The sequence below is a fragment of the Ambystoma mexicanum genome, chromosome 7q, assembly GCF_040938575.1.
Source record: "Ambystoma mexicanum isolate Mex_15411 chromosome 7q, UKY_AmexF1_1, whole genome shotgun sequence".
In the NCBI taxonomy this organism is placed as follows: domain Eukaryota; kingdom Metazoa; phylum Chordata; class Amphibia; order Caudata; family Ambystomatidae; genus Ambystoma; species Ambystoma mexicanum.
Genome location: NC_090941.1, coordinates 681561732 through 681586354, shown reverse-complemented (window position 1 = coordinate 681586354; position 24623 = coordinate 681561732).

Sequence of the window (24623 nt, the reverse complement as noted above, 5' to 3'; positions counted from 1 at the left end):
TCACTCACACCTGACTTCCATTAAACTTCCCAGCGTAGAAAAAAGACAGAGCACTAGAGCACACTCTGAACGAGGCAAAACACAAGAAGAAACAGCAGTTTCGAGTAGCAGCTGAACAAGGGGAGAAAGACTGGAAACAAAGCAGGGTTTGCAAGGAGGGAAATACCCTCGACCTTTTTGGCAAGAAGCCATTACTTTCCAGAAACCTTCGAAGCAGTAAGCATAAGACCAGGAAACCTGACTGAAGACTCCTGCATGGTGTGTCGGAGATACCGAAGGCCCTACCATGTAACCAACCAAGGGGTGAGGAGCGGCAGCCACTGGTGTATTGTCCTTGGATCCAAGAACAAAGAAGCATTAGAGAGATCAACACAGCCGGTGAGTTGGGGAGACCGATGCAAGACCAGTCTGTGTTGAAGTGAAATGTTACAAGCAGCAACAATGTATAACGAGCGCTGGAACAAACATTGTTAAATGCGTGCGATGAAAGACGTGAGTAAAGCTAAACTTCTGATGAATGTTTGAACTTGAGAGGGAAATATACGATACCGTTAACAGAGTTGTCCGGCACCATGAGTGTGCTCAATCAACGGTCTCTGTAAGGTTTCCCGTCAAGAGAAATGAAAGCTCAAAGATTGATGAGTGTATTGTATGAAGTGAATCAAAGTAATCCTGTGACGGTTTAAGCAAAACCCATTGCACATTTGAAAGTCTTCGATTTTGATATTAAAAGGATTTGAGCACGAACGAGGGAGATCCATGGTCCGAGCCCGAAAGAGGGAGACCAAGAGTAAACATTGTGGTACTAAAGGGTCCAAGCCTTTAGGAGGGAGACCCATGATGAATACTCGAAGTGGGAACTAGTGCATGTAAAGATGCTCATAGAAATGGAACTTTGATATTTGTTTATTATGACAGACCCTCTGCAGTAAGAGACTGTTATTGGAAAAGAGACTTTGGCAGCAGGTCCTGATGTCTATACTTTGAACTCTGTCCTCATGGCAGAGAAGACAGGGTATGTGGGAAGCTTGAACCTGCCACCTTGCCCCGTGCTGAAAACTTGTGGAAGGGAAACCAACTGCTCAACCGTCCAGACATATTATTTCTTGAACACATTTCTTTGTTGCATACATTATTGTCCCACACCCTTTTGTAGCTTGTGCCCATCTTTAGATTTAGGTTAGATGGGTGTTCAACCAACCCATTAAAATTCAATAAACTCCCTTGAACTGAGATCACTTTTGTCTGTCTTTACTGTTTGATACCATGCCTTCATTACATGTGGTGTCAGAAGTGGAATGTGACTCAATTGAGAAAAATTGGGGGACCCTAAAATTCCAGAAACTTAGTCACAGACCCTCAGATCCCTCTACTGCCACAAAATAATCCATAGGCTTTGACATTTGTAGTAGCTCCTATCCCTACCCCCTCCAAGGTATAGAGGGATGGTTCCCACGGCCTAAGTCCTAATACCTCCTGAGAGTTGTTATATACGACTATCTTCAAAATCTGGCCTAGCCTGGAAGTTTGGTCTGGATGTCCTGGCAGGCATCATAGATCCCAAATTCCGAGGAGACATAAAGGTTCTCCTACAGAATCATGGCGAAACTCCAATTTGAAATACGTCATGTGGACAACATTGCACAGGGAATTCTTGAGAAGGCTCTATTTCCCCGTTTTAAGGGAGAGAGTGAACCAGAAGAAATTGAGAGAGGTACTTTAGGCTTTGCAGAGGCTGATGAACCACCCATCATGGAGGCAAAGAGGGAATAAGAACTTACCATCCTTCCCGATTTAGCCTTCACCCAGCAAAATGATCCAGGACATGCAGAGGCTTTCATACAGGTAATTCCTGAGGGAGAAGAACAAGAAAAGGGGAACCCCTTTTTCGTCCTGAAACAGGGAGTACTGTATAGAAAGGAAACCTCCAGAGAAGGCCTATGTAACATTGAATTAGTAATCCCCAAAACCCGTCATAAGATCGTGTTAGAGACTGCACATTCTCATTTGACTGGGGGACATTTAGGACAATCTAAGACCTAAACCCACGTCAGTGGGAACTTCTACTGGCCTGGTATCCATGCGGACATGAAGAACTTCAGAAATGCAAAATATGCCAGAAAACCTATGCACATATTCCCTTACCTGCCCCTCTAAATCCCCTATGCCAGAAAACCTATGCACATATTCCCTTACCTGCCCCTCTAAATCCCTTACCAAGCATAGAAGTCCCTTTCTCCTGAATTGGGATGGATATCATTGGGACATTGGGTGCCTCTAGACTTGGTAGTAAATATGGCCTCGTAATCGTTGTTTATGCTACCTGATAACCAGAGGCGTTCCCTATGCGGAACAATACAACCCAACAGATCTTAAAACATCTTTTACCATTCTTTTCTAGGGTTGATTTCCCCAAGGAAATTCTAATGGCTCAGGGGTGCAGATTTATGAGCAAACTGATGAGTGAAGTCAAGGAATTACTACATATCTCCACCTTAAGAACCTTGGTTTACCACCCTAAATGGACGGATTGGTTGAGAGATTTCATAAAACCCTTAAGATGATTTTGAGAAAATTGGTAGATCAGGATGGAAAGGACTGGGATAGCATCATCCCCTGGGCCCCATTTGCAGTAAGAAAGACCTCACCTCTCAGGCATCCACCGGTTTCTCTCCTTTCAACTACTTTACAGTAGAGAACCAAAAGATGTCTTAGGCATGCTCCAAGAAACCTGGGAAGGAAGGGAAGAGACACCTATTCCCCTTTCCCAAACCACTACCGTATTATGATAGCATATGAACTTTGTTTGAAATCTAGTCTACACTCACTTAGAAAAAGCTCAATCCCAACAAAAGTCCAACTGTGACAAAGTACATTTAAAATCCTTTTCAGTAGGACAAAAGGTTACCATGTAAATCTCTTAAAGGAGTGGAAAGAAAATCTTTCCGCTGCCTCAACCTCGGTATTGTTTTCTTTGATACTGGAAGAGATAGACAATTCACAGCTCATTCCCCAAGAACTATCTATACAAAATCAAGAAGACTTAAACGCCTTGGCCATGGCATTCCCGATGTATTCTGCGAAAAACCAGGGAGAGTACATGGTACTTATCATTATATCAAAACTCCAAAGGGAAAAGTGGTCCATTTAAAACCCTGCAAACTCCCAGAAGCCAGAGAAAACGAATAGTGGTAGAGGAAGTGAGACATGGTGAAGGCAAACATAATTGAGCCTTCTTCTAGCCCATGGTCCTCCCCTATTGTATTGGTAACAAAACCTGATCATTCTTGGAGGTTTTGCATAGACTTCAGACAGGTTAACGCCATCTCCGCCTTCGATGCCTATCCTATGCTGCGCATCGATGAGTTAATAGATAAACTCGGAAGTGTGTTATGTATTCCATCCATACATAATTACGCCACAAGTTTCAAGTATAGATAGGAATCTTTAGTTTAATTGGAGGAACCCCCGAGGAGGCCAACTTCTTTTCGTTAACATCTTCGTGTATGGTCTCATCAACATTCTGGAACCATACACGAAGATGTTGTCATGGTTACAGAACCTTGTGTGCATGCATTCTTAACATATCCTCACATCTCCCTTTCTAAATAAACATAAATAAATATTGAAAACTTTTGAATATCTTAAAATACAATTTCTGTTATGCTGTGCATACATAACTATATATATATAAATCTCAACTTTAACTTCTATGAAATTATAAAGGATACATATCTTAATGTTACCACGATTGTAACATCTAAGCTGGTCCAATTCCTCGGTCCAACTTCTCAGTTTCCAGTTCTCAATAATACACAAAATCTTGTTTACGGTTCCACACCTTTTTCCTATGTCTTGGTATCGACTGAGCATTGTCATTCCTTCCTTCATGTGAATTTCCTTGTACTTTCTCTTCCTGTGTACTTCCTTTGCTCTTCACACTTGTCTCATCATTCTTTTTCTTGATATTCATCTCTTGAGATGTTTCTCCATACCATTCCCTTTTACTTCTCATTACCTCCTCCTCCTTTGCCAAAACAACATCATCACACAACCATTTCTTGCCATCCTCTAAAATCACGGATTTCTTTGAACATTCCATCACCCTTTGAAGAGGACGATATCTTGACTCTCCTTTCATTACACGTTTTGGTTCTCTCACTCTTACCCAATCACCTTTCACAATTTGACTTTCTTGTACATGTTTTTGCTTGTCATAGTATCTTTTATACTCCTCTTGTTTTTTTTTTTACTCTGATGACAATGTCTTCCAATTTTATCTCTGTATTTCTTTTGTTCATCATCCAAGCTGGCTTAAGTCTATTTGTAGATAACCTTCCTCTCATCAATGTGAATGGAACTTCTTCAGTTATTGAATGTGGGGTAACTTTGTATGTGTTGAGAGCCTCCTTGAGTGTCTCTTTCCATGGTAAACCATTTATAATGGCCAATTGGATAATGCCTTTTATGAAGCGATTCATCCTCTCCACCAAACCGTTCCCCATTGGATGATATAAGGCTGTTGTGCTGTGTTTAATGGCTCTATCTTTCAGAAACTTTTGCAATTCCACAGATATGAATTGAGCTCCATTATCAGACACTAACTCTTGTGGTTCTCCTTCTCTGTTAAAGATTTCTTCCAAAAACTTCACAACCTTGATAGCCGACACAGAGTCCTCAACAATACCACATTCCACCCATTTGGACATATAATCCACCAACACTATGAGGAATATTTTTTGTGATTCCAAAGTTTCATATGGTCCAGCTATATCAATAGCTAATTCTGTCCATACTGTACTGGGAATATTCACCGGCTGTAACGGGGTTGTCCTAATCAATTTACTTTTGTCACTTACTGCACATGCAGTACAATCTCTAACCAGAGATTCCATTTCACCCCACATATTAGGCCACCAATAAGCTGTCCTTACTCTTCTTTTTGTCAACATTCTTCCCACGTGCCCTTCATGGGCAATGTCCATAATCCTCTTCCTCAAGTTTGTCGGAGGTATTACACGCTCTCCTCGATATACACATATCTTATCACTAGACAACTCATCTTTAAATCTCTCCCAGTACTTTACATTGTCATCAATATCTTTCCAACCACTCTCAATGGCTCTTCTCAACATTTCCTGTTCCGGGTCACATTCTCTGGCTCTTACCCATTCCTCCTTTGAGAAACTCAGGTGTACTTGAGCTACAATGCAATCCATGTTTTCTTCTTCCATGCCTTCATCTTTGTGCTCACAATCACCCGCAAACTCCTCACACGGCAGGCGTGAAAAGCAATCTGCTACCACGTTGTTTTTTCCTGGAGTGTATTTTATGGTCACATTAAACTGCATGATGATCAGTGTCCATCTCCTTATGCGTGGAGATGTCATGTGAGGATTTTCTGAGTTTAAAACATGGATAAGTGGTTTATGATCCGTTCTAATGTCCACTTGGAATGCCCCAAATTAAACTTTTGAAGTGTTCTAATGTCCACTTAACCCCAAGAGCTTCCTTCTCTATCGTTGAATAATGTCTTTCAGCACCTCTTAATGTCCTTGAGGCAAAGGCAATGGGAACAATTTCACCTGCTTGCACTTGTTCTAGTACACCTCCCAATCCTATATTACTTGCATCCACTGATATTCTTGTCTTGGCACTTGAATCAAACAACTTTAACACTGGTGCTTTAATGATCAATGTTTTGATTTGCTCAAATTCACTCCTACAATCTTCAGACCACATAAACTTCACACCTTTGCACATCAAGCTTCTCATTTTCTCAGTTCTATCTGAATAATGGTCAATGAGTTTCGAGTAGTATTCTGTTGAACCCATGAAACTCCTGAGTTGGTCCTTGTTTTTAGGATCAGAAATTTTTTAGAATGGTGTCTACCAATGATTCCTTTGGCATTATACCATCAGCATTTATCCGATGACCCAAGTATGTTACCTCACTATCCTTGATCTTGCACTTTTCAATTTTTAGTGTCATTCCTTTCTGTTGCAGAACCTGTAGTACACCTAATAACTTCGCATCATGGTCTTCTTGAGAAATCCCCGATACCAATATATCATCCTGGAAATAATGTACTCCTTGTAAACCTTCAAATAAATGATGCATTAATCTCTGGAATACAGCGGCTGCTGAAGCCAACCCAAAAGGCATTCTCTTGTATCGAAAAGCTCCCAATGGTGTTACAAAAGATGTTAAGTGTCTAGACTCTTCCTCTAATACAACTTGATGATATGCTGACGATAGATCTAACGTCGTAAAATACTTTGCTGGCTTCATGGTGGTCAACATTTCCCCAATGTTCGGCAAAGGATGTCGATGTACCCATATGTTGGCATTTAAGTCTCTTAAGTCCACGCACATCCTGATGGATCCATCTGTTTTTTTTACAATTACAATCGGGGATAACCACTCTGAACTTTCAATGGGTTCGATGACATCTTGCATGCATAATCTTTCTAATTCACTCTTCAATGCCTCTCTGGTACCAATGGGTATGTTCCTCACTTTATGTACCACTGGTTTTGCACCTCTTTTGAGTATAATCCGATGTTCAAATCCTTTGAGTAAACCTATTTTATCACTAAATACTTTTGGGAAAGCCTTTGCCAAATTCTCTGCGGTATCACAACTTTTCTCAGTTATGCACAAAATGGGTACATTTTCACCTGGATGAATTCTCATTTTCAAGGATGCTTGTTCCCACCATCCTACTATCGAAAACCCATTCTCAGCCACATACAATCTGCAATATGTTTTCCTCCCTTCAAAATTGAGATGTACCCAAACAAACCCTAAAATGTTGATGGGTGTTTTACCATACCCTGTTGCATTTATTCTTGTCATCTGTAGCTCTTCCATTCTTTTCTTCAATACAGTAACATAGGTCTCCACATCAACCATCGTATAAGGAGATCCAGTATCCACCATCACTTGTAAAGTTATGCCATCTACCTCCATGGTGACCCATGGTCCCACGTTTTTTTCACCTGGTGCAACAGCTAGTATCTGAACTCTGTCTTCAAGCTGATTCGTGACTGCCACCAAGTTGCTTGGACCACCCATTTCCTCCAAAGCCTTTATACTCGTCATTGCTGCACCTCTGCCTCTATTGTATCGTCCAGTATTTCTTCCAAACCGGCTATTAAATCTACCTCTTCCTCTATTGTTGCAACACATTTTTCCAAAATGCCCTACATGTCCACATCTGAAACATTCCGCTGACATTGCCGGACAGTCTTTTTCTGCATTGGCATGTTTATACCATCCACAATTTGAACATCTAGTATGTTGTTTGAACATTCCTGCTCTTTCTTGTCTAGGACCATTATTTGTCTCTGTCCTGACCAATCTCTTAACCATCGCAATTAGTTTGTCTTCCTGGATGTCATGCTGCCCATCCTCCATGTCTTGAACCGATTTGATTTCTACATTCTCCAATTTGTTTTGGACTTCCTTCATGCATTTTTCACCAAGTTCGATTGACCTGGCTATCTCAATTGTCTTGTCCAATGTGGGGTTCTTTGCCTGCCACAAACGTTGTTGAATACGAGGATCTGCCACATGCAACACCATCTGATCCCTCAAATATTCATCCGCTACCCCTGTGAAGGCACAGGTAGCCATCAAACCCCTTAGTGCAGCCAAATATGAGTCTATGCTTTCTCCCTTACTTTGTTTCCTCGTGAAAAATCTGTATCTCTCCAGTACAATATTAGTTTTATTTCCAAAATGTTTGCTAAGTTTGGCAATCGCCGTGTCATATTTTCTAGCTCCACTCGAAGATTCTTCCCAATTCACTTCATCATGTTCCAATTCAGGTAATGTCCTGAAAACTCTTAATGCCTCTGCACCAATGCAATTTAGAAGTGTAGCCTGCTTCTGATCATCACTGTACCTCGAGCCTCCTATTGCCCTCAGATACACTTGGAAATTATCTTGCCACTGTTCCCATGGACAATTTGGATTACCCGGCAATGGCAAAAACTTCACTGGGGCAGATATGGTCTGCATGATGCACTGGTATGCAAAGAAATCTTTTCCTGACAATATTATATCCAGTTTGACACTTCACTGGCTGTACTTTGCCTTTTTCTTCTTATTTCGAATTATCAAAGCATCCACTCTTGCACATATTTTAAATTAGTCCAAATGCCAAAAAAAAAATGTTTTTTTTTTTTTTTTTCTTCTATATATAACATATAATATCTCCCTCTCTCATCACGTGAACTTCCACTGTAAACCGCTCCTTCCGCACACACGCGGCGTGCACTATATTGTCTTCCACTTGATCGCGTGATTCCTTCACCCTTAATGATGCCTTAAAATGGCGGCACGCATAGCACGCATTGAGGTCCTTTTTTCTAATGCACTAGACGGTTGGTCCGCTCTCGTGCAGCGTCCGTATAATGCCGTTCCTAGTGAGTATTAGCATTAACAGTTCCTTATTTGGTTTTCTTTCTCATGTTGCGCCGCTCACCTCGCTACTTGTTAGCATATTCCCTTCATCGGATTCAGCATTATCACAGCTTCTGGTGACATACGGCATCAATGTTCATATCATGTATCACACTCCTCACGCTGTGCCCGGGGGCTCTCTCCATGAAAACAACTCCTCGTCGCCAATTGTTATGTATTCCATCCATACATAATTACGCCACAAGTTTCAAGTATAGATAGGAATCTTTAGTTTAATTGGAGGAACCCCCGAGGAGGCCAACTTCTTTTCGTTAACATCTTCGTGTATGGTCTCATCAACATTCTGGAACCATACACGAAGATGTTGTCATGGTTACAGAACCTTGTGTGCATGCATTCTTAACATATCCTCACAAAGTACCATCTTTCTATCAACCCTAGATTTAATATTGGCAGGTCCCCGTACATGGACCTGATAAGGAAAAGACAGCTTTGTAGATGCCTCTGGGACTATTCCAGTTTAAAGTCCTCCCTTTTGGCCTGCATGGGACCCCAGCCCCTTTCCAATGGCTTATGAATAGGATATTACAGCCCTACTCCGATTTCGGTGGGGCTTATATTGACGACATAGTCATTTACAGTAAGACTTGAGAAGACCATCCTTTCCATCCCTTTACTATTATGAGAACCCTCAGAGAAGCCGGCTTAACTGCCAATCCAACCAAATGTAAGCTTGCACAATCAGCTGTGAAATACCTCAGCTTCTTTGTAGGGAATGGCAGTGGCCAGCCCCAACAAGAAAAAGTGAAAGCCATCCTAGATAACCCCATGCCTAAGACCAAGAGAGACCTCAGGTCATTCCTAGGATTGATTGGTTATTACCGTCGTTTTATCCCTAATTTCTCGAATAAAACAGCTAGGTTAACTGACAAATTAAAGAACGCTGAACCACAGAAGATTCATTGGACTGATGAGGACGACATATGTTATCTTAAAACAATACTTGTGCCAGAACCCAATCCTAAAGGTGGTGCACTTTCAAAGAAGTTTGTATTACAAACTGATGCCTCTCTCCCTGGGTTAGGAGCAGTCTTATCGCAAATTTGTGATGGATTAGAACACTCTATCCTATTCACTAGTTGAAATACGCTTCCCACATGAAAAGAACTACTCCGTGTTACTGGACCGATATAGGGTCAGACCTGGCGGGCGTAATGGGTGTAATGGCACCCGCTCACGGAGTTTCACGGAAGCACTGGCACTGTTACTAACGGTGCCGGGGCTTCTGTGGTCCCCATTCCCATTGAGTCCTATCTGACTCAATGGGAAATTACAAAATTACTGGCGTCTGACTTTCCAGCCACCGGATTCAGAATAGCCCGGTGGCACCGGGAAGTCAGTCCGCCGGTAATTAATTACGGGTCCAGCGGCAACCTGATGGTTTTACCGACATAGTTGCCGCCAGATCTGTAATGAGGCCCACTATCTTTAAGGAAGGAAGTTCACCCTTGTCACAAACCACTCACCTTTAGTATGGATAAGTCAACAAAATGACTCTGACCCTTGAGTCATGCAATGGTTCTTAGACCTGCAACCCTATTGTTTCACTGTGGAACACTGAAAAGGCAAAGACCAGGAGAATTCTGATTTCCTTTCCAAGTTTCCCTGTGAAACAGATGTGACTACATCGCATAGGGGAAGGGTATGTGAGAAACCAGAAGGTGTATCACAGGCTAGTCCCCTGGGATCTCTCTCTCAGATGGCCAGGGCACGGCCAACATCTTTGGATCCAGATCCTGAGGGCGGACCAGTGCGGGAGAATCACCTGAGTGAGGGGTCTTTGGGGAGTGGGACACCAGATGGTGAGATGCGGTATCCCTTCCCCTGTTAAACCGCTACCCCATCCTACCAGGTATGAAACTTGGGAACTTTACCCCCTACCCCTTCCCTTCTCCAACACTTTCACACGGACAGCCTGGTCTGGTAGCAGTGTACTTGACATGTCCCGCTACTATGGTATGATATGATAGGTTATTTATAACATGCTTAATACCCAGAGATTTCTAAGCGCAGACTCGGGGTTCGAACCCGTGTTGCTCCGTGTAGTCTTGCTTCCAAGGCGAGCACGTTGTCCCTGAGCTATCCTCCCGAGACTATGGTCAGGCAAAGTCAGGCAATTACTGACAATCAGTGAAAGTAGTTGAGTGGGCACTGCTCCTTTCTTATTCTCTTTATAATGTTTGCGTTTTCAAACAGGTAATTCACTATTTTCGTGGGGTGCACACCACAAGTATGCGCCACCATGTAGGGCACAATCATGAACGTGAAGAAAAGGACCTAGGCTAATTAGCCATCGCTGTGAACTGTACACCCTTGTACCCACTTGGGGTTAGTTTCAATCTTTTCGATGCTTGTCATATTCATTTTTATTTATTTATTTATTTATTTATTTATTTATTTATTGCATTTATTGTACGCCCAAACCCTCTGGTACCACAGCGTATTACAAGAATGCTTAAACTTAGATTACAGTGATATCTACCGGCATACTTAAAACTTGGAAGAAAGTGTACAACAATTGCAACAGTATACAGTATTGTGGTTACAGATCATATAGTAGATACAGTTTGGCTTGGTGGTTACAGTATATTTACAATGTAGAATGGACAATTACATTAGTATTTATTAAAGAGCGAGAGTTCCAGGTTCTGGGGGCTGCTACCGGGAAACTAGTGTTACCCGTTCTGTGTTTATTTAATCGTGGTATGTGCAGATGTAGTTTGGCAGTAGATCTCAGTGTTCTAGAGGATTATTTCTGGTTGAGGCATTTATTAAGGTAGATAGGGGCAAGGCCTGTGACACATTTGTGTGTAAGAGTAAGTGTTTTATGAAGAATCCTTGCTTGGATAGGAAGCCAGTGTGCTTCTCTTCTGAGGTGTGTTATGTGTTCCCTTTTTTTATGCCTAGCGCCGATCTTAATGCTTTATTCTGAAGTAATTGCATTTTATTGATGTTTTTTGGAAGTTCCTAAAAAGGAGTATATTGCAGTAGTCTAGTGTGGTTAGGATCAGGGCTCTTGCTAGTGTGATGAAATTTTGCTGCATGAGGAAAGGGCGACTTAGTGCAATCAATTTAGTGGTGTAAACTGTAGAGGAGGCGAGAGCGTTGATATATTTATTCATGGTGAAACTTGAGTCTAAATAAACCCCTAGGGTTTTCACCTGGTGTGAGATGGGGATGGGAGTATTATCAATGATAATATTGTTATATTGTGGGTGTAGATTGTCTAGTCTGGTGGGAGAGCCTACTATGAGGATCTCAGTTTTTTCTCCATTGAGACAAAGGCTGTTTCCTGCCGTCCAATTTTGGATGATGGCATAAATTTTATTCACGGTTTAGGTGTCTTGTTCCAGGTTGCCTGAGACAGGAATGAGTATTTGTGTATCGTCTGTGAAGTTTGTATAAATTACTCCCATTGCATCTAAGGCTGCAAAGAGTAGTTTGGTGTAAGCATTATATAGTGTTGGTGAGAGGCATGATCCCTGTGGTACTCCAAGTGGCACTGGTGTGGGATCAGCTGCTATGTCTCCTATAGCTACTCTGGAAGTGTGATCTGAGAGGAATGAGTTAATCCAGGTGGATGCTTCTGTAGAGGAGGTCCCAAATAAAGCCTGCTCTCCCATCGCCTATTTTGAAGTACCAGGAACAGTCACACCAAAATGTGTGACGTATGATGAGCAAATAAACCAGCAGAGAGCCCCAGTAGGGCTCTGCCCAGTACCCATAAGAAGAGCAACACCTAGTGAAGTACCAAAAAACCAGACAACCATGGACAGTTAGGTATCCATTGAGAAAGCCCTACCAACAAATGAAACAAAATGAAGATTGCCCAAGTACCAACCCGAAAGAAACCAAAAAGGTCTTAATGGAAGACGAATGGTGACATCACGAGAGCCGGGACAGACTCACAGATAGAACAAATGACGAACCAAGAATGAAACCAGGAGACGAAACACCATGAGAAAAGATATCATGAGCTTATAGTGATAGGAAGCTATTAAAATGTAAGTGTGTTAAGCTGTAAGCAAAAATGACTACAGTCGATCAGTTTATGCCTGTACATATGCTTAAAACGCAAGAAAGCTAAGAAAAAGTAAGACTTGCTATGCTTAGTAGAAGAACAGCGTGGCAAGCGCCATGTTTACATAATTTACCTCAAAACGAAGCACAGTATTATAAGTGCGAGTCCACTTTACATGAAAAGCAGAATTATCTTAGGTTACTTTAGTCCAAACAAGACAAGATTCATATTCTAGCAAAATAAGAAGAGATGGCTGAATCGAAACTCAGCAGATGCAACTCATGCCAAAGGAGCCAAGGTCATACCAATAGAAGGAATGAACAGTAGCTACGTCTAATTGAAATTTAAGAACAGAATATCCTGCCTCTGAAAGGTCAAGATAAGAAAGCATAGGCAGGTGCACAAATCGAGAGAAACTAGACAAATTCACGGTGTCTACATCACGTGACCAGCCGAGCGAGGAAAAGCACACCTACGTGTGGCATCCGCCCAAGCAAGAGATATCAGAACTTTTCCAGACAGAAGATGCAGTTTCGCGGCCAACCACAGTAATATAATTGACACATTGTTGCTGAAGTGATGATTGATTGTAACTTTAATTGGAGGATGACCAGGTAGCTGAGGGGGCGCCCTGCACCTGGCTGTCCATTCTGCGTGCTGCTAAGCAAAGTGGAAATGTATGCATGTGGTTAGTGCCACCTAATCACAATGGACCAAATAATCTAGGGTCCTATAGTTAGTAGAACCAATGGGACGTCGTACTTTTGGTGACATCCACAATAGTCATTTTGAAGGAAGGGCTTAGACGCCCACCTGACAGTGTTTTACCCAATCCCTCACTCCGTTACCATATACAGATATAGCACCTATATTAAAGTTACCTTTTCCTAACCAATAGAAATGCTTATTAACTTTTGAGTGTTACACGTCACTTATGGCATATTTTCAGTATAAATGATGTGTTTTGTATGAAATTCAGTGGAGTTGAAGCGAGACAGACTATTGCATCACTGCTGATTGCCATGACTCCCCGTTTTTTGTACTTGTCATTAAACGGACTCCCTTTGCCAAACCATTGAGTTGTCCTTATTGATTGGTATTGGAGTAATAAATCTGCACCCCCATCCATCTCAAGGTGCAGCTATCTCATCTTAAAGTACCTTTGGAGCAAACCCAGACTCTATGGGCCAGCCGGGGGTCTCCTCAGTACACTTGGTAGCAGAGATCTGATGCTTATCGATTATCGATTATTGATTTGAATGAGACACCTATTGACTGTCGACATAAAGTAACTCTAAGTCTTCGGCGATATCACGAGTCCTTTGACATTCGGCCGAGTAGACCGTGAAGCTCCCTGTAGACAGTGGTAGATTAAAGAGAAGCACTGCAGACGTGAGCCAGAATGGACCCGTGTTCCCCACGCATCCCTTCCCATTCCTACGGGCAGCTGAGCGGGCGAAAAGTCAAAGAAGGCGGTAACAAAGGCAGTGATCCCGATGGTTCCGAGAGGATCCATGCGAGCAGTGAGTGAAAGAGACTAATGTTCTGGCAAAAGTGCATGCTTTAGAACAAGTAACGGGAAAAGGTAATGGAGGGAGGCGGGAAAAAAAACTAAATATCGTTAAAAGTAGAGAAGACTGTATATATAAAGGTATAATGACTCGAGGGTAATAAAAGTAAGCAAAACGTTACCAGGGCAGACACCCGAGATGAGAGAGGATACTGGGGCAGACACCCGAGAAAAGAGACGATACCGGGGCAGACACTCGAGAAGTGAGAGGATTCGCCTTATACCTACGCTTTCAATACAGGCGGCTAGAAGAAACGTGTACCCAGAGTCCCACATAATAGAGAACGGATAGACTACCACAACATTTAAAGATGTCGTGAAAGGGGTACATTTACCCCCATGAAGGGGATATAATTAGAGGCAGAGATATCTATGTCCAGCTGGTGTCTGTCTAGTCTGTCAAGCGTCTGTCTTAAATGTTTTGTTGTGATGTCATATGTAATAAAAAATGTTAAGAAAACAGATTTGAATTTTGTGCAATTGGATAGCTGAGATAAAATCGCATATGAATTGATGTTTTTTAAATAAATCGGAAAGTATAACATTTTGTGAAAATTTGGATTGGAGCTTGTTGTATTTGGTGCTCGCTCATATTGTTAGAAGTTGGTTAAACCACACGGAAACGTTGACAAGTGTTATATAGAAGGGAACAGATTTAAGCATTTGCAAGGAAACGCAAAGAATTTGATGACGACGTGGAACGCAAGCAAAGACAGAGAGCACGCAATCTTGAATATTTGGGGAAAGAGGTTAGAAAACCCGCTCCAGTTGTAGACTGGCAAGAAATCGAAGAATTCTTTCCTGTGTGTGATTCAGTATCAGGCACGTTGGGGGCAAATATTGATGGTAACTTCAGCAATGAGAGAAGAGAGAGAGGGCTACATGTTCCAATTTCTGTTGCTCAAGAAGGGGGGAGTAAGACCGCAATATATACCATGGCCACACATGGATCGAGAACATTTGAAAAACAAGCTTCCAATGCTGACAACGGGAGCTGGAAAGTGGATACATGAGTTAGAAAAAATGACAGGAGGAAACACATTAGCTATAGGGGATATCAAAGGTCTCTTAATCGTCATACTTGGTGAGAGAGCAGACAACATGTGGGCACAAGCAGGCTACCCTGGTGTAACCACAATTAATACTGCGCATGACGGAGCTCCATTTAACAATTGTAGAGCTGCTGTATGGAAAGCGATGCGAGTACTATACGCAGACTCTTCTCCTATGGGAGCTATAATGACACAAAAGATGAAGGAGTGTGAAGATCCGTTAATTTACATACAGAATTTTCAAGACGCATGGGTGCTCAAGACTCATGAATCTTGGGCAAAATGTATACCTGTATTTTACTATATATTGTGCCAAGGGTTGCCAGAGCCGATACAGAAACAACTCAAGAAATTGGTGGGAATTGAAGCCAAGCCTTGGGCTGAAATACAGTTGACCATTGCACATTATTGTAGATTACTTCAGGGAAAGAATCGTAAAAAGAAAGCAACTCGAAAGGGTGAGGAAGTGAAACTGGTGCAAAGGAAATTGTCAAAGTATGCTCTTGAGGGAGCCATGATAACTAGCGCAGCTGAATTAAGCATGCAGCAGGTGGCTAGTCCATAGCAAAATAATCAAGGCAATATGGGGTTTTATCCCAGGGGAAGAGGATTTAGGGGAAGAGGATGGCAGACCAATCAGGGAGGTTTCCAAAACAATCAAGTAGGTTTTCAAAATATGCAAAATGGTAACCAAGATATGTCAAATGGGCAAATGATCCGACCACCGCCAGTATGTTGACTGTGTGGAATGACAGGGCATTTGGCAAGCACATGCAGAAATCAAGGCATGATGCAGAGCCGCCAAGGAACAAGAACAGGCATGGCAAATCCATCTGTAGTTTTACAGCAGGGTGGTGCACAGAATCACACGGTACAGCAACAAGTGCCAGGAGCACAACAAGGTGTGCAACCGCAAAGCATGGGGAATTTTCCACAAGGACAATCCCAACAGGCACCGCTGCAACTATCGCAGACGATGAGCACAGGGCAGACCACAAACCCTGGAATGGGGGTAACAGTGGGAATTCGTGAAATGCACCAGCAAATGGTGGGCCAAAACTGTATATTGACTAGGACAGCTCACTGGGAACCCTGGTGTATCTTATCCTATCAGTGACACCAGGCCCTCACAGGGAACCTAGGGTGCATGTCATTATAGGGGATAAAGAATATTCCTTCTTAGTTGACACGGGTGCAACACGCTCGTGCATATGTGAAGGCAAGTTTTCCTTGTCTGGCGAGGCCATAAATACTCAGAATTTCACTGGCGCGATGAGTCGTGTTCCCTTTACAAATGCACTCCCGGTCTCTACAGGAGAGTGCAAAATTAATGTGCCCTTATTATACTTGCGTCAGACACCAGTAAACATTTTGGGTCGAGACTTGATGACGAAGTTAAACATGAAAATCTCATTTACGAAGGAGGGCATAGTATGTTCAACACCAGGAATGCACTATTCAAACGTATGCGAGATAATCAGAGCATACGCGGAACACCCAGCCATGAGGGCTATACCACTAGAGCCAGAAATATTTGCATATGGTATGCATGTGCTTATGGCAGGGCTGCCAGGCCTTGCAGACAGAATCATGAGAACCCCTGATGAGGTCCTATTTAGACCAAGCATACCCATGCACGAGGAGGAGGGACAAGTATTTCCCTTGATGATACATACGGCTGCAGTGAAAGGGAGAGTGGCCTTGATTGATGGTTATGACGACGAGGGCCGACAATGGTGCACAGTAATCGTCATCGAAGAGGGATATTGATTGACTGACGTCACCGATGACAAGCTGTATGAAGAACAAACAGATATGGGAGAGACAAGGGTGGAAGTGAGTCTCACCTTTGGGTAAAGATGATTAAAAGAGAAGTACCTCAGAGGATGATGTTGGCACAAACCCATCATGAATATTTTGATGACGACATGGCCAAGGTGCCTGTCTCAGTATGGCCAAGGTGCCTGTCTCACTATGGACTACAGGACCCTATGAGGTAGGCCTCTTGAAGGGGGTTGGAGAAGCGAAGATTAGGCTGAAACCAGGATCAATTTTACCCAAGGCACAGCAATATGCCATGTCCAGAGAGGCAGATGAGGGGATTTTAAGACAATTTCTACCATGATAGAGCAAGGCATCTTAGTGACGTCAGAGTCGTCATGTAATATGTCATTGTACCCAGTGAAAAAAAGTAAAGGGGGGTCATGGAGGCTAATTCAAGACCTTAGGCCAATTAACGATATTGTTGAGGCCAAGTTCCCCCTAGTCCCGAACCTGGCTACAATTCTATGTAATATACCTGTTGAGGGAAAATATTTCACAGTGATTGACCGGAAAAATTAATTTTTCTCAATCCCGTTGCACCGTGATTCACAAGATCTGACGTCATTCACGTTCAGACAAATGCGTCTGAAAAGTATGAGGCTGCCACAGTGGGTACTGTGAGTCTCCATCTATCTTTAACAGAGTCCTGCAGATGGACTTCAGCAAAATTGCACTAGAAAGTGTCGTCCTGCAATATGTGGATGATATCTGAATTTGCAGCACCACAGAAGAGCAATGTAGGCACGATTCTGTTCAGCTATTGACTATACTGGTTGAGAAAGGATACAACGTTGACAAGGAAAAGTTACAATATTGTCAACAAGAAGTGCTACACATAGGACAGTTGATCTCACATAAAGGAAAGAAAGTGACCCCAGAAAGAGCTGAAGCCATATTTAATATGACTAAGCCACACACGATAAAGAAGATGCAGAGCTTTTAGGCCTGTGCAACTATGTAAGGGCATGGGTCTTCGACTACAGCTCTTACACCAAGCCTTTACTTCATGCCATAAAGAAGGCCCAATTGATGAAAGAAAAGATCTTATGGTCTGAGACCATGGAGAAAGGGTTTACTGAACTCAAAAGAGCCATCTGCACAGCACCAGTTCTAGGGATCCCCATTTATGCAGAGGAATTTTACCTGTTTTCACACACAATGGCAGCGTGATGACGGCAGTGCTCGCTCAAAGAACCTCTTTGGGGTACAAGCCCCTGGCATATTACAGCGGGAATCTGGACCTAGTTATGAGAGGCCACTTCCCATGCAAAGAAGGCTTAGCTGCGGCAGCGTTTGCCATAGAGAAGGTGACAACCATTGTAATGCGATGCTCAATGACGTTGTATGTCGAGCACTCGCTATTTGTAGAGAAACCAAAGGGCACATTGACATCTCAGAGAGCTTCTGCTTATGAAGTGATCATATCAAATCCATCAATTAAAATAGTTTGATGTAAGATAGTGAACCCAGCTATGTTTATAGCAGAGCCAGTCACTAAAGGAGAGCCCATACATGATTGCACAAATTATGAAGAATTCTATGATGAAATCCCCAAGGTAAAAGAAAATTCCTTGGCAGGAGGAGAGATCATCTTTATCGACGGGTCTTCGAGAATCAACCAAAATGATGGGCAAAGATACACAGGCATTGCTGTAATGAAACACACAACGAATGGAGAGTTTCAAGTGCTTCTTAGTGCATGAATATCATCTCAGTATTCAGCACAAGCTTCAGAATTATTGGCTTTGATACTCGTCATTGAGAATCACGCAGACCAGGAAGTAACGCTGTACAGTGACTCTGCCTATGTGACGTCCACATGGTACGCAGGCTTAGTGCGCTTGAAAAGGAGGGGCTACCTCCGAGCAGACGGCACGCCAGTGCAGCATGCAGCCTTATTGGACAGGCTAATCAAGGCACTACAACTCCCAGGGGGCATAGCAGTCGTGAAATGTGCCACCCACACGAAAGGGACGGAATTTATCTCACACGGAAATCAAGCAGCAGACACAGAAGCCAAGCGTATGGCATCGAAAAGTGAGACTATCATGGAAGTGGAAGTTATCCATATCAACGAACGCATGATGGTTACACGAAATGCACCTCAAAGCTACAGTGATTTGGGGGAAACAGAGCTTATGGAACTCCAAGGGGAGGCAGCGCAGGAAGAGAAGAATATGTGGAAATGTCGAGGGTGTTCTTTAAACCCCTCTGACAGGTTGTGGCAACAAGACAACACTGGTAAACCAGTAATGCTTGTAGCCCTATTAAAAATAGCGCTGGAGCAGTTACATTACCCGCCGCACATGACAAATGAGAACCTAGCACCAACATTCACAGAAGACTGGTTCATACCGAATTTAACCGAGCATGTTGCATTCTTTATAGTGAACAGTATAATTTGTCAGCAATTAACGGCGGGGCACACATTAAAAGTAATGAGAGGAATCAACCCAAGGCCAAATGGGCCTTTTCAACACTTGCATGTCGTTTACGTCGACATGATTCAAGTATATAACGGGTACAGATACTTATTTGTTGTGTTGTGTCCATACTTTAGATGGATTGAGGCAGGTCCATGTACACACCCAGAATCTCCCTGTGTGGCCAAATTCTTAGTGAGAGAAGTGTTCCCCAGATGGGGGGTATTTGAGGTCATGAGGTCAGACAATGGCCCTCATTTTGTCAATGCAGTGTTCGAGCAGATTAGCTTACTGCTTGGTATATAGCACAAGTTCTTGTCGGTGTATCATCCACAAGATAATGGGATCTGTGAAAAGCTCAACAGCTTGTTAAAGGAAAGGATAGCCAAGAAGGGATGGTTGCACTGCCTTCCACTGGAACTGTATGCTCTTGGGAACCAACCTGGGTCCGACTATCATCTTACGCCACACAAGATAGCTACAGGAAGGAGAATGAGAACTCCTCTGACACCCCGAAATAGAACTAGATGTGATACCCAGTCAACAGGAGACGTTTTAGGGTTTGAAATGCAAAACTATCTGAACTGCATGACATCTTGCCTCACTGTAATTTCAGACCAGCTGCAGCGATGACGAAAAGGGTGCAATGCAGCACAGAACACAGAAGGAGACACTACAACAGACCAAGTTCAAGGTTTACATGTTCCACCCATCTTCCCTGGAGACACTGTCCTTGTAAGGAATCACACAAAGGAAAAAGTGGGACGAGCCAAAGTTCAACGGTCCTTTTACAGTTGAGGACTGCACTCCGTCCGCAGTGAAACTGCAAGGCAGGAGACCTTGGATTTGTCTCGGTGATATAAAACCCTACATCGCAGAAGGCCCCCTTCCCGCACCCTAATGAGAGGAATCGACGAGTGACGGGGAAGAACCACAGCACGTGCAGACGAGATCCATGACGCGGAAGAAGGACGCATGACTAGCCAGACAAAGACAATTAACTTTTTGCAAGTTGTGGTTTCTATTGGACACTGCTCTAAGCAAAAAAGGGGATAAGGACATAAAAAAACAGACACTCTGTGCATCCTAGTAGCAGGATGAAGACGAAAATTGCACGCACAAGCCACAACTCAGTCGGATGACTTTTAAATTTTGGACTAAGGTACTCTTAAGCCTTGAGAAAAGAGTATGCCAAATTTTGACCGAGGACACTTACATTGGAAGCAAATACAGTATCCTGACTCGTTTAATACCTAGACACTCTTCGGAATCACTTATGGTGTCCCACACTAGAGACATCACGAAGGACATAATAATTTACTTTGATCTAGTGCTAAGATAATACCCGTCATTGGTAGGGAGGCTCCACCAGTGTCACTGAGTTCCTACAAGATCCTGAAAATGAAAAGACAATAAGACAACTCCTCACTGTCATTGCCGAACAATTTATCCTACTCCCTGAGTACAGTGAAAAAGAATCAAATGATCCCAACACAGGCGGAAATAGATGAGCTCATCAACACACTGTTCTTTCGCATAATCGAAGACTGTCCAACTCTTATCCTGAGAACAACAGACACACTCACATTTCTTTGAGATCCAGCAAATACAGAACATTTAAGGCATCTTTTAAATAAGATAATCATTCTGGTTGCACTCCATGCAACCGGACAGTGCAGACATTGTTCACATTTGGGAGAAAACAAATAATCCTGAACCTCAGCAGGGCAGGACAGATGTCCCTGTCACCAGAAGACACAAGGTTGGCCCATAATGTTCTATTTCACCTAGTCACTGACTTTCCAGAGCTAGTGGGGAGATCAATCGAAGTTGATGTCCTCACCCTCATCAGAGACCCAGCTAATATTGCACGGATGGGAATGCTCTTACACGGAATCGTACTCCAAGTGGAACTTTCTAACCATCAGAGGAGCTATCTGAGGAGATTCTAAGAACCTTCTGCCGAGGGACAGATCAAGGAAGCGGTGCAGAGAACTGATATTTGTTATTATTTTTGTCCCTAATCCTTCATATTTACCGGCATACACCCTGTCCTCAGGATTGAAGCAAATAAGGGGAGTGGATTGGGAGCTTACCTATTTTGAACATGCTCAGTAAAAGGACTCACTAAAATGTTATTTTAAGTTTGATTTTTCCCACAGTCTAGCAAAGCAACTGTATCCTGATAAAAAGAGACAATTTTAAACTCATGAGAGGGGGGACACTTGTGAAGTACTGAACACTCTTAAAACACAGAAACAATAAACACTGATATTTGTTGAATGATCGAGATGGAGTCCAGAACAGCAATCTGGTCCTCCCACAAGAATAGAGGCAACCCTGCTTCTCTGGAAGAAAATGCTGTCGCCTGACAGACAGGGGTATAATGTACCTATGCATTGTATTCATTATTGTTTTACTGTCATTAACGATTAGAACTGTATTCTTTATTGGTGCACAAAGCGTTCCAATTTCAGTACACCCACCTAATGATGCACACATAAAACCCACAAAGGCACCCAGATCTTATATAGTCATTCCAGTCCCTAGAAGATCTGACGGTGGAGTGAATGAACTTGAAATGGATGTGATTAGCAAGGATGCACACACATTTGTGGTAACAAATGAACAAAAAAGCCAGAGACAGGGTCGGTAAGGGATGAATGAAGTAACATTATTGACAACTACACGCACGCAAACACTGAATGCACACAAAACAGGCCTAGTGTCAATGACTGCAGAACCACACACCAAAGCAGCAGAGAAGGAGAGACTGCCTGCCACAAGACACTCCACAGCAGATGTTGTAAGAAAACAAGAAGTAAAACAAAAACCAACAGGAGCAGTTATATCAGAAACTGTTAAGAAAGCAAGAGCCAACACTGAGAAACTCTCTGTACAGACCCAAATGATAGTAGACTCATTAGTTCCACACATAGCCAGAGCTAGGGAACTACAAGAGGAACTGAAGAACAAAATCACAGAGATTGTATTACCGAGCATATACGTCCCAACGCAAGGGACAAGTACTAGTTCCACAGTACAACCATATACTAGACCAATGCCAGAATGGATACAAACATTTATAACCCGGCAGAGAAAGATGTATGAAGAGGGGGAAAGAGCTGCCACACTCTTGTACACTCAAATGGCACAGATGAGAAGGCCTGCACCATGGACCAGAATACCTGAGAATCCTCCAGCAAGGAAAAGCCATACCGATGCCTTTAGGGATGTGGTCATAGCTAACTACAGGAAAACACCAAGAATCAGGAGAAGTATGCATGGAGATGACAAAGAGCTAAACGACTACCTGGACAGCACAGAACATCTGGGAAACAACATTGCGTACCAGCACATGAAAGAAGTTGGAAGACGAAGTTCAGAAGGGGAATGCTTTGTTTGCGCACTCCTACCATATAGCATGGGGAAGTTCAAGATCTTCGTAGCTGTAGAATTCGATGTCCAGACAGCACACTGTATGTCACACGTAGCAATGTGCAAAACCAGAGGCCAGTTCATGGGTAGTGATGCCTCTCTGAAATGGGCAACTGAAGCAACTAATCTAAATGAAGATGACTATGTCCAGGACATAAAGACAAGAAACAATGGAAAGGTGAAACACATTGTGATAAGATACGAGAAGCCTGGAGTTAAAGGAGCAGAGATTAGAAGAGATGCAAATCAGAAGCTAAATGCCCAAGCAAAAACTCCAGAAGAAGCTCGGAGATGGAAGAATAGAGGCCAAATGCAAATTTTGGGAACAGTGCTTTCACCAGATGGATGGAAAAAAGGAGTAGTGATTTGCAGAGCATGGATGGTCTTCGTTCACTATGAGCCAACCATCAACATAGTACAAAACGGATGCAAGCCATTATGGCCAAAACTTGCAAAACTACTCACATGGGTCGAAGACAGAGGAGGACCCCTGCAGATAGTGCTACTAGAAAGCCCAAAGGTTTGCTTCAGGAACAATGGCACAAGGAAAATGGGAGAGAATCAGAACTGTGGACGAGTTTTTGACGCTCCACAAAGGGTACATGGAACTGCAGTGATTATGGATCATTATTGGGCTTGTGGATCCAAAGCATTCATCAGACTGCCAAGAGACTGGGGAGGCATATGCACGATAGTGAACGTCCACATTCCAGCATTGGTGATCCCGAAAAGTGACCTGAACATTGACAGTTTCCCAAAAGCAGATGCTCACCTGAGGAAGAAGAGATCTGTGGAACTGATAACTCGAATGAAGAGAGAGAACTACTTCTCTGCCAAATCAGAAGAAGCTTTTCATGCAATCCCATATGAACACAGGCTGTTCAGCATCACCTCATCAGTGTTCGCAACAATTTTCATGCTAAGATTCCAAGTTGCAGCAAATACTAAATGGTTACAGATAACCAGAATGGAGTTACTGCAGACCATCAACACGACAATAAAAGGATTCAATGCAATTAAGGAAGAATTAAGAGCCATCCGACTGATGACTCTCCAGAACAGATATGTGCTTGGCATGATCACAGCTATGGATGGAGGAGTTTGTGCAAAAATAGGAGAATCATGTTGCACATTTACAACCTCTCACGATGAGGAAAATGGAACCTTAACTGAAGCCATAGGTATGCTGACAAAGCTGCAGAACCAGATGATCGATGAAACTGACGAGGTTGATGGAAGCACAGAAACTATGTGGGAAGATGGGTTTACTGTATCCCAAATGGACAATGCCAACTAATGATATGGAATAAAGATGAACATGTAAGGACAGCAGGAAGCCTGGAAGGAATAATACAAATATGGACTCCAAACAGACACTTCTTCAAACCATCATGTATAGATCCAGAAGATGAAGAAGGAATGAACCCAGGCGATGGAATGAAGATAAATATAGAAGGATTGAGTGAAATGCATCCAAAAGAGGAGGTGAAAGTGGTTGATGAATCGCCCGGAGGGGGGAGTGTAGAGGAGGGCCCAAATAAAGCCTGACTTCCCATCGCCCATTTTGAAGTACCAGGAACATTCACACCAAAATATGTGACATATGATGAGCAAATAAACCAGCAGAGAGCCGCAGTAGGGCTCTGCCGCAGTAGAGCTCTGCCCAGTACCCATCAGAAGAGCAACATCTAGTGAAGTACCAATAACCAGACAACCATAGACAGTTAGGTATCCATTGAGAAAGCCCTACCAACAAATTAAACAAAATGAAGATTGCCTAAGTATCATCCCGGAAGAAACCAAT